The sequence below is a fragment of the Notolepis coatsorum genome (assembly GCF_963971535.1).
Source record: "Notolepis coatsorum genome assembly, chromosome: 19".
In the NCBI taxonomy this organism is placed as follows: Eukaryota; Metazoa; Chordata; class Actinopteri; order Aulopiformes; family Paralepididae; genus Notolepis; species Notolepis coatsorum.
In genome coordinates, this window is record NC_140183.1 from 55,265,123 (window position 1) to 55,276,343 (window position 11,221).

Here is an 11,221-nt window from a genome sequence, read left to right on the forward strand (position 1 = left end):
ACCAAAAGTGCACGGTGGTAACCTGTGGATATTTTGTCTTGATATCTTTTAGGACTGGATCCATTTGTGTCCAGATTGCTGCAGCATCCTGTCTCTTTGACTCTGACAGTGTGCAAAACCCTGCCTTTCCACCATTAGTGTAATACATTCTGGTATGGAGTGTTATCTGTGGCAGATTTTGTCCGAAATGGCAGGCCTGAACTTCAGCTTTATATTTGAATTTCCAGGATTCTGAAAAGTCAACATGGACGATTGCTGTACTCTCATCACAGGACTCAATTGTGTTGCTGTATTCTTTTGACTGGTTTCGCAATGAACACACATGTGTTGTGGTTTCCTATCTGAGTTTTTTTTTTTTTTTTTTAACTTAAATTTTTTATTAACATTTATTTAGACAGACAGCACTTACAAAAAATAAATAATAAAAAATGAAGAGACTAGTATCACAATAAAAACAAAAAGAAAAAACAGTGCACATAAATATTTACATGGGTATCACATGGTTAGTTGTCTGGTTCCCCTACTGTTGTTTTCTAGGTATTTGATACAAAGGCTGATTGTGTATCTCCCTTAAACAGGCATAAACAGGTAATTCCTACTCAAAGACAATAAATGCTGACTAAGGTTTGTATGTGTGATCTGGGTCCAGAGACCCTCCTTGAGTTTCTTTCTTCCCTTCTCCTTCGTCCTTTTTTTTTTTTTTTCTTGTTTATTAACTTTCACTTTGCCTTTTGTTTCACCCATACACAAACCACATCATCCCTGAATATTTAATATCACACCGTTAAACAGACATAAATAATAAGGTATAAAAGCATTCAGCACTTGTAATATCCCAAAAACAAAATAGATAATATTAACTAAAGTACAGGTGTGTGACATGGGTTCATAGACCCTGCTTGAACATCTTTCCTCCTTTACCCTTCGCTCTCTTGTGTTGCATTTGGTTCTTCCTCTGTGATGTCGTTCTCGTTCCTTTTATAATCCTCCCACTTTCCCCATCTTTCCCCAAATTTCTCTTCCTGTAACCTCAGCATGTGTGTTATCCTTTCCATATCCTGTATTTCTTCCACTATTCCTACCCATTTTGCTATTGTCGGTGGGTCTTCCTTATACCACAGTCTCGTTATTGCTTTTCTGGCCGCTATCAACATTATCTTTATTAAATATTTGTCCCCCCCTTGTATTCCCTCGTGTGTCAGGTCTCCTAAGTAAAGCACCAGTCCTGTTTGTGGTATCCCGTATCCTAATATTCTGATCATTGCTTCCCCTATCTCCTCCCAATACCCCTTCAGCTTCTGACATCCCCAGAATATGTGCGTGTGATTTGCCCCCTCCTTCCCACACATCCTCCAGCATGCTTTTTGTGTTGGTGCATATTTTCCCTTCAGCTCTGGGGTTATAAAGAATCTGATTAGGTTTTTCCATCCAAATTCTTTCCATATTCTCGATCCTGTTGTTGAATGTTGTACCTCGCATATGTTCCCCCATTCCTTCCCTGTTATTTCTATCTCTAGCTCTCTCTCCCATTTCTCCCTTATGTAATCGGTCGTGTGTCCCTTGCTGGTCATTATAGCCCGGTATATTGCTGATATTACTCTTCCTTGCCCCCCTTCGTATGCCCATACTATCATCTTTATTATTCCATTCTGTTCCTCGTCTTTGGCCCCCCTTATTTCTTTGTTGTAGTAGTCTCTAACCTGTAGATATCTGAAGTGGTCCCTGTTTTCTAGTCCAAATTTCTCCTTTAATTTTTGTAGTGTCTGCATTTCTCCCTTCTCTATCATTTTGCATATTGCTGTTGCCCCCCCCCCCCTCTCCCACCTTCTGAATCCATGGTCTAACCTCCCTGGTTTGAATCTCTTGTCATGTGCTACCCATCTCAGGACCCCTGACTGCTTCTCCAATTTGTGTGTTTTTACTACTCTGTTCCATATGGTCAAGGTGTATTTGGTGATTGGATCTAATAGTCCCTCTTTTTCTTTAAATAGTTCCCTATCCCCCACCAGAGCTTGTACCTTGTATCCCTCCCCTTCTTTTTCAATGTCTTTCCATCTTGCCTCATATCTGTCGTTACACCAGCACGTCACTGCTCTCAGTTGTGCTGCATAGTAATAATCTTGTAGGCTGGGTACTGCCATCCCTCCCTCTTCCTTTGGTAGTTGTAGTGTTTTATATCTGACCCGTGGTCTTCTCCCCGCCCATATGAACCTCGATATCAGTCTGTCCCACTCCCTGAATTGATTCTGTGGTATTTGTATCGGTAGTGACTGGAATAGGTACAGTAACCTTGATAGTATGTTCATTTTAATTACCTCTATTCTTGAATTGAAGTCCAAGGGCATTACTGTCCATCTCTCTAGGTCTCTCTTGATGTTCTGATTTATCTGTGTATAATTCGCCTCAAACAGTTTCTCCACCCCTCTCGTGATGTTCACCCCTAAGTATTTAATCTTGTCCATGTCCCATCTTATCCCGTACTGTTCTCTAATTTCCGTCGTTGGAGAGTAGTTCCATGCTAAGGTCTGTGTCTTTGTCACGTTTAGTTTGTATCCTGAGTAGTGACCATATTCCTTCAGTAGATCCATCAGTGCCAGGAAGCTCTTTTCTGGTTGCCTCATGTATACTATCACGTTGTCTGCAAATAAGCCTAGTTTATATTCCGTTCCCTTTATCCTTACTCCCTTGATGTCCTCGGTCTGCCTGATCAGTTGTGCCAGTGGTTCTATGAAAACGGCGAAGAGCGTCGGTGAGAGACAACATCCCTGTCTGGTAGCCCTCTCTAATCTGATTCTATCCGTCAAGCTGCCATTCACCTTAACCCTCGCTGTCGGCTCTTGATATAGCGCCTTGATCATCTTCATCGCCCTCCCGTTCAGTCCGAACCTCATCAATGTTTTATATAAAAATGTCCAGCTCACACTGTCGAACGCTTTTTCTGCATCTAGGCTAATCAGTACCGCGCTACCCCCTTTGTTTTTGTATCTCCTCTACTATGTGTAATGTCTTTCTCACGTTGTCCTGTGTCTGTCTCCCTTTAATAAATCCAGTTTGATCTTCATCTATAATGTCTGGCATAAACGTCTCAAATCTTTTTGATATTATCGATGTATACATCTTGTAATCTACGTTGAGTATGGACACAGGTCTGAAACTACTACATAATTCCCTATCCTTCCCTTCCTTCGGTATCGTGGTGATTATGGCTTCCTTCCACGAGGGGGGCATTTTCCCCTCTTCCATCGTGTGTCTGAACGCCGCCCCTAACATGGGTGCTAATTCAGTTCTAAATGTCTTGTAGAATTCCGATGGGAATCCGTCGCTCCCCGGAGACTTGTTGTTTTTAGCTCTACTAATTGCATCTTCCAGTTCTTGTTCCGTAATTATTTTATTTAACTCTTCATTCTGTTCTTTCCCTATCGATGGTAACTCTAGCTTCTCCAGATATGTTTCTATTTCCTCTTCTCCCGCTGCTTTTGGCTGTGTATAATTTCTCATAGTATTCTCTAAATGTCCTCTCTATTTCAGCTGGGTCCCTCAATATTTCATTAGTCTTTGTATCCCTTATTGTGTGTATCGTGTTCAACTTCTGTTGCGTTCTAATTCTCCTAGCCAACAGTCTGGTCGATTTTGGTCCCCCTTCATAGTACGTTTGTTTCATGAACCTCGCTTTCTTTTCTATTTCCGTCAATAATTCCCTATTTATCCTGGCCTTTACTTCTTTGATTTCTCCGAGCGTTTCCTGTTCTTTTGATATCTGGTGTCTCCCCTCTAGCTTCTTTAGCTTCCCTATCAGATTGTGATATGTCTCCGTTCTGGCCTTCTTCAGCATTGCTGTTTTTTCCATCAATTTCCCCCTTATCACTACCTTCAGTGTGTCCCATAGAATGTTCGGGTCTACCGCCCCGTTGTCATTTTCTTCCTTATATCTGGCTATCTCCTCCTTGATCTGACTCGCCACCCCTTTGTTATTTAATATTCCTACATTTAGTCTCCAAATCGTGTTCCTCCGTCTCCCTTCTAGATCTACTGTCAGATATATGGCACTGTGATCCGATATGTCCGCCACTCCTATACTGCTCTCCCGTGCCCTGTAACTGTCCCCCGTCGTCATCAAAAAGTAGTCTATTCTCGCATACGTCACGTGTGGGTGTGAGTAATGTGTGTATTCCCTGTCCATGGCGTGCATCTCCCTCCAAACGTCTGTAATTCCCATTTCCGTCATCTGAATATTCATATATCTACTGATGGGCGCCCGTCCTTTTCTAGTACTCGTGGTGTCTAGGTTGTGATTCAGTACTACGTTAAAATCTCCCGTACATATCAATATCCCTTCTAGTTCCATCACTATCATGTCAAAAATGGTCTCATATAAATCCCTCTCACTCTCTGGGGGTGCATAAACATTTACTAACGTAACCATTTGGCCCTCCATTTTCCCCTTCACCAAAACAAACCTTCCCTCCTTGTCTCTTACTTCCTTGATCAATTCAAATTTGACTGTTTTTGATTAACGTGATTACTCCTCTCCTCGGGTTTTGTTCAAAGGAACTATAGTATGCATTTTCATATCCAAATCTCTTCAGTTTCTCATGACCCTGTGCTACCAAATGTGTCTCCTGCAGAAAAATCACTTCCATCTCACTTTTTTTACATTTCAACATCACTTTGCCCCTTTTTATCGCATTATTCATTCCATTAACGTTTAACGACATCATTTGTATACCTTTAACCCTTGTCATCTTTCTTCTTCTTTCGTCTGTCAGTCCCCCCCATGTCACACTCATTCCCCCCTCCGGTTGGAGCCTCCGCTCTCTTCACCGAATACATATAATGATTAACATAAATAAAAAACATAAACTTTACATAAAGTGCTCCCAAGGCGTTCGGGGGGTCCCTGTGTCCCCCCCTGTCCCCTGCTGGTGGGTGAGGGGTAATTGCCCTCCTAGCGAGGGGCCCTCCTATCTGAGTTTTTGCTCATAGAGTTTGATGAGCAATGAAAGGCTGCCTCTGTGTTCGACAAGCTTAGTGTTCATGTCGATTCCATTGCATGTGTCTTCTTGAACTCTCTCCCACTGCCTCCATTGAACATCGATTTTGTCTTGCTCTTGGGTTGTAACTGTACCTTTGTTTAGACATTGTGAGCAGGCGCGAAGAAGGCAGGCCTCACTTGCTGGAGAGCAACAAACTAATTGAAAACTGTCATCCAGTTTGTTTGACTTCACAACACCAGACATTGTAAGGACCTCGAGCATTAAGCATGCATTTTCATGTATTTGACACAGACATGTCTTCCGATCAGATGCTTTTGGTGCTGTGACATAGAAGGGCCTCAGCACAGAATGAAGAATAGCTCAGCTTTACAGTGGGGTTCTTAATCTGGAATTCAGTGTGGAGGTTGAGCATGGAGTCTAGCAGGATCATTATGTGCCGCTTGATCTTGTTCCTGGTGATTGTGTCAGTCTTATCCGTTGTCACACGTGTAGAGTTCAGGAAGAAATCCTGAACAGTCTGTGTTATACCCTGTATTAATGTTGGCTTTTTCTGAGGCTGCTCCTTTTCTCTCATTAACTTGTAGGTTAACCCAAACTCTTTCATTTGTTGAAGAAGACGATACTTTTTAAGAATCGTGCCTGATGACACACTCAGTGCTGGTTTTTGGCGCTGTGGGCCAGGAGTTTGTTTGTCTTCAGCTCTCTTCTGGGGATGTTGTGGAATAGAAGGGTCTTTTGGATTTTTGGATTCCTTACTTTGCTTCCTGATAGCATCTTCTTTGTTTCTGTGCCTGGAGAGTCCAGTGGTGATGTATTTGTAGCCTTTTTTCTGCGCATTATTGTTTTTATCAGGTTGTTTCGTTGCTTTGTTACATTTGTAATATTCTCTTTCATAGTTTTTATTTCTCTTGAATGCCTTTTTCGCATTTTACTTCGTTGCTTTTCCTGTCTGAGAGACTCCCTGCACTGTCTGGCATTGTTATCTAGAATATCCTGATCTGATCTTTATCTGATCCTGATTTTTCTTGAACTCTACACTTGAGACAACTGACTAGCAAAATATTATCCTGTTGATCACTCCATACCATAATGTATTACACTATGGATGGAAAGAGTCAGATAAAGGATGATGTAGCAATCTACAGTAGACACACATGGACCAGTCCTATATTAAGAATTATTATAAAGATATTAAGATGAAATATCCACAGTTTACCACCGTTCACCTTTGCTCTGATGATCTAAGTAAACAGTATAAGAACAAGAATAACTGTTTTCTTCTGTCTTGTATCCCTACTGGGTTATGAAATTGTACATCAATCAATCAACCACGTAGACAAGTGATATATTTATATTTATGTATTAACACATGTGCTGGGAAAGTAAGACAATTATTCAATAAGCAGACCACAGCCTGCCCATGCTCTAAAAGTCAGAAGTGTATTGTAATGCATGTTATTATATGCACACTTCTGTGCAGATACAACTCTGAAATAACATTTAAATCCTTTACCATGTTCAAAAATAGTATAATAATAGCATATTATGAGGTTATTGATGGATTTGTCAACTCCGTCAGCTTACACGTCAACTCCGTCAGACACAAAATCTGACGGAGTTGACAAAAAGGCACACATTTTCCCTCCAAGCCTGTATTGTGCACTGCAGCTAGCTAGTTTTTTGGCAGTTGCTAGCTGTCTTAATAATCTCACTGAAACACTTGAATTCAATCCACTATTGTTTTTTAAAAGTATAATAACGGAGAGATGGTGTTGACATGTTCCAGCTGTGACCATAGGAATATTGACATTGTTTGTCTAAAATATCAAAACGTATCAAATTTACCAGACCATGTGTGGTAGTGTTGCATTCACCACAGGCAGGGAAAGGAAAAGGGGTCCTCAGGGATAGAGCTGGCCATGCTATTGCCTGATTTAATTAGGTTTATGAAAAAGTCTGACTGAGTTGACATAAACTGAGGACACAACTTTGATAGGCAGATTTCTATGGAAAATATTATTTGAGTTTCATGGCATGCATTGTTTTATACATTTATAACCCTTATCCTTGATTTGATATGTATGTTTTCACAAGTGGAGAGGTTTTTCAAGCTTTTTTGGGCTGGTCAATAATGTGACCCTTGCTGAGGACAAGGAAATTAACATGGGAGCTTCTAACCACAGATTATACATTTAAAGAAATATCCCCCAAAAAACAAATATATGTGCTAAAACATAACATCAGTATACACAATACCTTTAGATTGAACTTTGAGTATGTCAATCATTATTAATTTCTTTATTTTTTATATAAATTTGACTTTTCTATGTAGGACATGTTTTGTCCCGACTCTCAAGAATCAGTGGTATACAAGGAGGAGAGAACCATTTTAAATCGGGTATTCATGCTGGCTAACAAGCTGGGTAGCTATGAGCTAACTAGCGCTACAAGCTCAAACACCCTACAACCACCACTATTGTCGCATCCACAAGCTCCCCCGGCAGAACACCCGCAAGGACAAAGGCACACAAAGAGGAGAGAACCACCCCAAATCGGGCACTCATGCCGGCCAACAAGCGACCTGCGTCTATGCCTTCTACATCGGGCATTCATGCTGGCTAAGAAGCTGGGTGTCGTGGTATGGCGTTAGCACAACAATAGCTACCAAGCTAAGCTACGTTAGCTTCTAACTGTGTATACACAATATGTACGACACAATGATTTACATTATTACATATGGTAACGTGGTTGTGGCTTTTACAAATAGTGGTTAGCTTTAGAGATGGATGGCTATGATCACGGAGCAATAGTGCTGTTAGGTGAAACAGATAGAGCTTCATTCATCACTCGGCTAGTAGTAGCAAGGCTCTCTGGCTGCCGCTAGCTGTGTGTGACTCTCAGGCGTAAGCGGCGTAAGGGGGGCGTGCTAGCGTAGGGTCACATGGGCTTAGTGGCCAATCAGGCGAACCCGGAAACCGAAATCCGACTAAATCCGTTGCGGAAGTGATACACGCGCCCAGAGCAGAGGAAGACAACAGTGTGGGGGAGGGTCGTCACAACACGTAGCATTGCGCATCTTAACCTGTTAAGCCTCTAGGTCCCCCAATTGGGCGACCCTGCTTTTCTTTATCATAAATCGATAAATAGAGACTGTATTAGATCCCCATCATATCATGGGTATCATTGGAAAGCCACACTCATTGGCTACAACCCTGTCCAAAATGTTTTGAGATCGCCAAATGATTGACTGAGCTAGAGCCCCCGGAGGTCGGGGGTGGTAATGTGTACTTTGGCACACGCCTCACATATCGGCATGTAACTCGAGAACCGCTGAACGGATTTTGTCACCTGAAAGGGCAATTGACAGGCAACAAATATGGCTAATTCTATCCATATATTGTATTAAAAGAAATGCACACCCGAGCCGCTAGAGGTCAGCAAAGTGGCGTGTTGCGAATCGTCATGTGGGCCCTTTGGATGTTAACCCATCCACCGCCATAAACGGCTTACGACGGGTTTGCTGATCATGCGAATTCCGCCAATCCACGGCGTACGACGTTTTGAGATCATATTTAATTTTTTCGCCATGGTATTCATAATTCCGCCACCCAGCCTCTGCTGAGACAGTGGAACTCGGCACAACCGTGCAACACTTCAATACCGCCGCCTGGTGGATGATCGGGCGAGTTACAACCGGAAATGGATCTCTGGTGATCTCGGTGCATCTCGGAGATCCTTGTACATTTCTTTATTTACAAACCATCTGATCAATAAATCAACCCATACTACATAAAGCATTTACTGACGATCACGGAATTATAAACGACCCCCCCCCCTTTCATCCGCGCATGATGAGTCATAACGTTTAGGAACGTATTCAGTTGGATTTTTTAATATAGCGTGTATCGCGAATAAACTGCAATCGATAATCTATATTATGCGTTTAGGCCTATAACTAGCGTTCTAGGAATTACTGCAGAAAACGATAATATTCTAGACTGTATTTTCGTATGAATATATGAATGAAAAAGTATAACGTTCCTACATTCTGAACGATAGATAATCGATGTTGAATGGGCCATAGTAATGTCAATTTAGCAATACAATTTAAAAAGTTATAGCCCTGCAAAGAAGGTGAACATCTCCATAGGCTTAGACTGGTGGCAGTGATCATACATTGATGGATGGAAGCGTGGCAGTTAATGTGTTAAGAGGTTTGTTTTTTTAACCAAGAGTAAAGACCATAACCCTACCAAAACAGCAGTCAAAGTGTATATTTTCATTTTTACAGATGTTTTGTAAGATTGACCGAAAAATGCTAATTATATCTCTTTTATCGTAAAACCGTGAGGAAATGACTAAATCCAGATGTAACCCTGCCATTGGAAAGAGGAGCATTTTCCCTATCCATAGGTGTATGATTTGGCCATAATAAGGTCAAGTTCAAGGTCGAATATGAATTCATAATTAAAATCGATTATCATTTATTACTGTATCTACAAATCTTTCTGTTTAATCATCTTCCCTTTATTCATTTGATTAGATTTGTAATATGGTGTTATTCACCGGCACAGATGCAAAAATAAATAATTTATATTCTCCCTTTTTTCATTACAATTTACTCAAGCCTAGTAACAGACACACTATTTCTGACACTGGAAATGCATACCCTCAGGTCCCTAGATACCAAGAACATGCTAATTGGCCTTGTAGAAGTGGAGCAATCTTCCATTTACTTAGGCATACATTTAGGCGAGATTTCTGAAAATAGGGCTACAGCTTAGATGTGAGCTGAATGCGGGAAAAAAATCCAAACTGAAACCGAGCCATCTCGAGTCATCTTAAATAAATAGTCATTGTAAAAATGAGGAACACAGGATTATCTGCAACAAGGTTGTTTTTATTGCTTTGGGGAATTCAGTGTGACAGACGTTTCTTTAATAACTGCATTAGTTTAGTGGAATCCATGGCGAAATGAGAAGTAGTGGTATATGGGGATGGCCATAAACAGGCCACCATATTCACTTTATCATAGCTGATAATAATGTTCATTTTCGACCTTGTTTGCACACGCTGGGTGTGATGGTCACACTGAGCCGCAGGCCACGGTGAACGGCTGGAGGTTCTTCGTCTCTGTCATTTACCGTACTTTTCGGACTATAAGCCGCGGCTTTTTCCCCCATTTTTCGACCCTGCGGTGCGGCTTATATGTGGACCAAACCCGAAAATATTGCTTTTTTTACTGCATTGAAATGTTATTTATCTGTTCCCTTATTTGCTAAACTTAATACAACTTGTAAATGAGTTCATTCTTGTTATTTGTCCGACAGTATTGTGACAATCCCCTCTGTGCACGAACCCTTACATATGGTAATTAAACATTAAAACACCTGCGGCTTATAGTCCAGTGCGGCTTATATATGTACACATCATTCAATTTAGCTGCTGCGGCTTATAGTCAGGTGCGGCTTATAGTGCGAAAAGTACGGGTACTTCGTTTGCGTTTCTTTTTGTAGCAAAATGGACGTATACAGGCAGCACAGTTGTCTTTTTGGAGTGCACCCATTTAGATCACTTTCTTTGTCAATGTTGCTTATTTGTTTCCATTAACTTAAAGGGGAACTACTCCCCTATTTCAGAATCCATACATGTTATTGCACTGGTCTAAGACGGTACAAGAATATCGGTATATATATATACTGTATATATATATATTTTTTTATTATAAAAAAATAACTATTCTAAACCACCTGTGTCTCTCTGGTCTACCAGCTCAGTCTGTGACACCAGAGAAGAAGCAAAACAAGTACGTAATTTTTTATGTCAGGAATTCAAACATCACCAATGAATAAAATTAATTCCGTCTCACATTACATACATTTCTTTTATATATATTGTATTTGGGTCAGCTGTAAAATGGAAAAGGATAAAACAATCTTGACATGTTTGAGATCATACACATATTCAAGATGGAATAAATTTAATATCACTCAAATAGCTCAAGGGTCACTTCACCTAATTTTGCACGTAATCACACACATCCAAAAACTAAACAGTTTTGCACACATTCATTTAGTTTAGCAGTTATTGAGAGTAAATGAGTTTGAATATGGCCACCAGTGATCTCATCAGGGACATTGGATCTTTGTGTTGTGTTACTTAATGAGTGTGTGCAAAACTGTTTAGAGTTTTGAAATGTGTGCAAGATTATGTGCATCAGCATTGTT